Raw genomic sequence first — 5,599 nt, 5'->3', positions numbered from 1 at the left:
TAGGAGCCTGCTTCTTCCTCTCCCACTCCCCCTGCTTGTGTTCCCTCTCTCACTGGCTGTCTCTCTGTCAAATAAATGAATAAAATCTTTAAAAAAAAACAAAGCTGGCTGGACTTGGGGAGTGCCAGGGTCGGGTGACCCCCACATAAGTGTAGGCCACAGTTGGGACTGAGGGTGTTCCTGTCTCATGTAACACAAAACCCTCAAAGAAAACCACCCACTTAGCCACTGGGACCACAGAAAAGTTAAATTTCTTATATGGAAAAAAACCCCAAAACCCACATAGTCAAAAGGCAGCAACACACTGGGGGGAAATAGACAAAGTCTTTATACCTTCCTTCATGAAAAGCTTGTATAAATGACCCAGAAAAAAAGAAACAACTCCTGGGATGCCCGAGTGGCTCAGTTGTTAAGCTTCTGCCTTCTGTTCAGGTCATGATCCCAGGGTCCTGGGATCGAGCCCCGCATTGGTCTCCCTGCTCAGCCAGGAGTCTTTTTCTCCCTCTGGCTGCCTCTCTCTCTCTCTCTCTGGCAAATAAATAAAGAAAATCTTAAAAAAAAAAAAAAAGGAACAATTCCTGAGAACAAGGGCCAAGGGACATGAATAAGAAATTGTCAGAAAAACAAATACCAATGGCCATAAACACATAAAAAAATCCTCAGCCTCACACTCAAACTCAGTCGGAAGAAGATGCGGCTCTTGACTCTTGATCTTGGGGTCATGAGTTCGAGCCCCATGTTGGGTGTAGAGATTACCAAAAATAAATAAACTAAAAAAAAGGGGGGGGGAAGAAATGCACAGCAAAAACAGCCGCAAGAGAAGGGTGGACATACAGATCAATGGAATGGAGCTGAGGGTCTAGACAACACCCATGGGATACCACTTGCACGCATCTGATGCACGAAAGCTCTGGACTTCATGTAATGTCTGGTGCTGGCAAGTTTCTGATGGAATAATCTTACTGGAGATACTGTCTGTCGGGAGTGGGAACCAGTCCGGAGACAATGTGGGGAAAGCTGTTGCACTTTCAAGATGGCCCTTGTTTTGGGCCTTAGCGGTTTTCTCCAACATTATATACTTCCAAATGCATGCCACCGTACCCGCTCGAGAAATATCCAAGGGGAGTCTGCGTAAGAGTGAAAAGTGAAAGTGATCCAGGTGTCCATCGACATGGCCCTGCAAGAATTCATTGTGGGTGGATGGGACCCTCCCTAGGCCTTAAAAAGAAAGGCTGAGATGTCTTTCGAGGAGCAGATCAACCTGGAAAATATTTTCCCTGTGCGAGGCACGAGGCACGGTAGGGGTCACATGGGATCAATCATTTCCATATAGATGAAAGCCATTATGTGGTTATACAAATGGGAGCATATGCGTCGATTCTTTTTTTTTTTTTTTTCCTGGAGGAAAAAATAACTTTGAAGACATTACTTCGGAAATGGAGAGCTGAGTGGATGTGGCACAGGGGTGGGGCTTGTGATATGGGGACATGTTATCACTGTCTCTATCTGGAATTCTCACATTCGATAACACGTAAGTTTTTAGAATGCCGACGTGTCAAGATCGTTGGACATTTTTCCTATTCCCCATTCGTCTTTGCTTTAAAAAACAACACGGTGGGGCGCCTGGGTGGCACAGCGGTTGAGCGTCTGTCTTCGGCTCAGGGCGTGATCCCGGCGTTCTGGGATCGAGCCCCACGTCAGGCTCCTCCGCTGTGAGCCTGCTTCTTCCTCTCCCACTCCCCCTGCTCGTGTTCCCTCTCTCGCTGGCTGTCTCTGTCTCTGTCAAATAAATAAATAAAATCTTAAAAAAAATAAAAAAATAAAAAACAACACGGTACTTTAAAAAAAGAAAAAGAAAAGAGGTTAAATTACCCCCCCCCAAACCACATTCACGGATATTGCTAAGTTAACCAGATTTTTCTACAGCTCCTGGAAGTGTCTCCTGCCATTTCTGAACAAATATTTGCCCTTTTTATAAAGCGTCTTTGTGTTGGAAGGAGTCTCCCTGCGGACCCTGGTTAAAGTTGAGATTTTGGGTACGGGCATGTCTGTGCCTGAAAAACTCTCGCAACTATTTCTGCAAAGCACATACCTTGTCACGCTCGACTCAATGACAAGGGAAACCTCAGGGACAGCTGCCGTGGGAAAGCTCCAGTCCCTGCGTGATCAGTCCGTAAAAGCAAGGGAATGTTTAACAACTGAGTACTTGCTTATGTGCGAGGGGGTGGGGTGGGGTGTTTGGGGGGTGGCATGGCTGGATGCCTCCCCTGACTTTAACATTCCGTCTGAGCAATGTGAACAGCTGTCCATGGTCTTAGTAACTTCACTGAAAAACAAAAACTCCCCACTACCTCTTTGTCCAGCTCCTGGAGGTTAACGTATGAGTTGCAAGAGAAATCTGTTGAAAACTTGTTACGGTGGGAGAGTAACGGAGAAATTTTGGAAAGGAAGCATAATGGTGGGGGAGGGGCGGGTGCCAAGTAAGCCCCGTCTGACTGCAAAATGCATCATAAATGTATGACATTCCTAACAGTTTGGTGCCCCCAAAGATGAGATTTTTGGGTTTGATGAAGGCCATATTGAATTCAGCTTATCGTCAAGAAAGTTTTAAAAACGGACACACTGTGGGGGCGCCTGGGGGGCACAGCGGTTAAGCGTCTGCCTTCAGCTCAGGGCGTGATCATGGCGTTCTGGGATCGAGCCCCACCTCAGGCTCCTCCGCTATGAGCCTGCTTCTTCCTCTCCCACTCCCCCTGCTTGTGTTCCCTCTCTCGCTGGCTCTCTTTATCTCTGTCGAATGAATGAATAAATAAAATCTTAAAAAAATAATAATAAAAATAAATAAAAGCAAAAATAAAAACGGACACACTGTGAATGCATGTATTTACAATCATCCTGCTGATGTGTTTTTTCCCCTCTGTTTTCAAAACCTTTTTTTAAAAAGAAATTTATGTATTTATATTTTAAGCAATCTCTGAACCCAGTGTGGGGCTTGAACTCAAAACCCCGAAATCAAGGGTTGGAAGCTTTTCCAACTGAGCCAGCCAGGCACCCCCAAAACCTTTGTTTATTGCATTTTTTAAATCGTGTTTTCCTTGAACGTTTTAATGGTGGTTAAATGCGCTGGTCTCATTTTCTTTTCAACAATGTCTTGGCTCATACGACCTGGTTTTAAACAGCTGCTTATTCTGAGCTCCGTTACACTGATCCGGAAGGGTTCGAAGTAATGCAATGGGGGAAATTTTTTTTTTTTTTTTTCTGAGCAGAATTGCAAAACTCTTGTCGTTTCTTATCACAAATGAAAAAGTCACGAGGGAAATACCCTGAATTCGCCAGAATGGAGCCTTTTAGACTAACAGCAAACCCTGTGTCCAGGCTCATTACACAATCATTTGTTGTTATAAAGTTTTTATGTCACCAAGGCAGAATAAATCCTGGGCAGATGGTCCTGTCATTTCTCAGAGCCTGAGGAATGTGAGTGGTGGCAGCTGCCGGCCTGGACGATCTCACATGTGCAGACGTGTTGGGGCTGGGATACGCGGATAGAGCTATGTGTCTTACTCGGGCAACAGATTTATAAGAGTGATCTGACCTGCAGAAAAAGAAAAAAAAAAAAAGGAGAGAGAAAAGAATCCCTGTAATCGCAGCCAATAATGTGGGCTTGGCTTCGAACAGATTTTATTTTTAGGTTGTGGTGGTTCGGTTTTTATTTAATAAGGTTCCATATAAGGAACAAACAAGAAATGACCCGTAATCCCACAGCCAAAATAGCCCCTGTGGACATTTTAAAACAAAATATGCACAGCGTTAGACATTCCAACAGCGCAGGATTGAAAATAGAAAGCACCCGCCATCGTCCCCCTCCTCCGCCTCCCCCCAAAACCCACGACCATAATACGTTCTCAATTTTCCTTCCAAAGAGAAGACATGCTTTATGTATATGCCAGCACATTTCTCTATGTGTAGGCGCGTGTATTTGTGTGAATGTGTATGCATCTGTATGTGCATATGTTTTGTGTATATGTGTGTGAATGTGTGTATGTGTACGTGTGTATGTGTGCACTTGTATATATATGGGTGGATTTACGCACGTATTTGTGTGTATAAATGCACGTATATATGTGTGCGCATATGCATGTATGTTTTGCGTTTATGTGTTACTTGATTGTGTGTGTGACAAGAGCAGAAGCAGCGAGGTCTCTTAAGACCTAACTTGGAAGTCACGCTTTATCACTTCCGCCTCCTGCTATTGGCCAGAGTAGTCAGCAAGAGCCGCCCAGATCCAGGGGGCGGGAAGCCGACTCTCCCTCTCAAGGACAAAGTCACGCAGCGAGGGGGGCGTGGCCTAGGGCGGCTTGCTTCTCCGAGGGCCATTATTTTAACAACCCACCACAATTAATTATTGTAATGCACTGTCAGCGCCTTACAAGTTGGGTAGTAGATTCCAGAGTAAACAGCACCGGGGACAGGAGGAGGTCACCGAAGAGGGCTTATGAGTAACCGAATTCTCTGCATCGAGGTCCAAAATGAAAAACAAAATTCTCTATTTTTCTTTTAAATTTCACATATCCGGATCAAAGATGATTCATCACGGATGTTATAGTTGATTTTGGAGTACTTCCCCCAAATTTTAAAGTAGCAAGCTTGACGATCTGCTTTTAATTTCTGATCTTTTTTCTTGAATGAGTTGTGGCTTAAATGCAATGAAATAACTAAATATTATTTTTAAAGTTTTATGTCTTTAAGTAATCCCTACACCCAACGTGGGGCTGGAACTCACGACCCCAAGATCAAGAGTCACGTGCTCTTCTGACTGAGCCAGCCAGGCGCCCCTTATTTCAGTTCTTAATAGTTATTTTATACAATATTATGAATACTAGTACACTCAATCATTCAAAAAGATTAGACTCGTAATAAATCACAATAAAGTCCAGTCTTTATTGTTTGTTCTTTTATTATTTAAAAAATCAATTTCGGCTTTGGCATGATGTTCTTGAATGCGTATCGCCAAAAACAAAACAAAACAAAATGTGTGTGGCCACCACATTCTCTGATATTTGCATCTGCTTCTCTCTTTAAATACGTGTAAGCCTTTCATAGTTGTTTTTGTCACAAAATCAGCAGCTTTTATAATAATCATTTAATATGTTAGCATCTTACTCTCAAAGTACAAACTATTCTTTTATGTTTCAACTGAAAACTTTTCAACAGGTAAAGAACATGAGGAGATTTTGGCTTCTCGTTACATCAAGGACGCAATTAACAACAATTGGACAATGTGTGTTCAGCTAATGATGGTTGATGGAAATCATCTGCCTTCTCCCCCCCCGCCCCACCCTGCACCGCTGATGGGATTAGGGGAATGATCACCTAAGCAACCACAGCGTCACTGACCTGCTGGGCTGGGCTGGGGTGGCGGGGGCAGAGATGGCCGCTTGGCTCTCCACAGGCTGAGGCCAAACTTTTACGCCTTTGTGAAATAGACCGTGCTGATCCTGCCGTAAATCTCATTGTTTCCTACCCGTTTCTGTAGGTGTTTTGTCTCTGAGCTCTGTCCCTGTTGCTGTGTGGAAATATCATTTATTAATTTCCAACTCTG

Source organism: Ailuropoda melanoleuca, chromosome 12 (assembly GCF_002007445.2).
Source record: "Ailuropoda melanoleuca isolate Jingjing chromosome 12, ASM200744v2, whole genome shotgun sequence".
Taxonomy (NCBI): Eukaryota; Metazoa; Chordata; class Mammalia; order Carnivora; family Ursidae; genus Ailuropoda; species Ailuropoda melanoleuca.
This window is presented reverse-complemented; position numbering follows the sequence as displayed.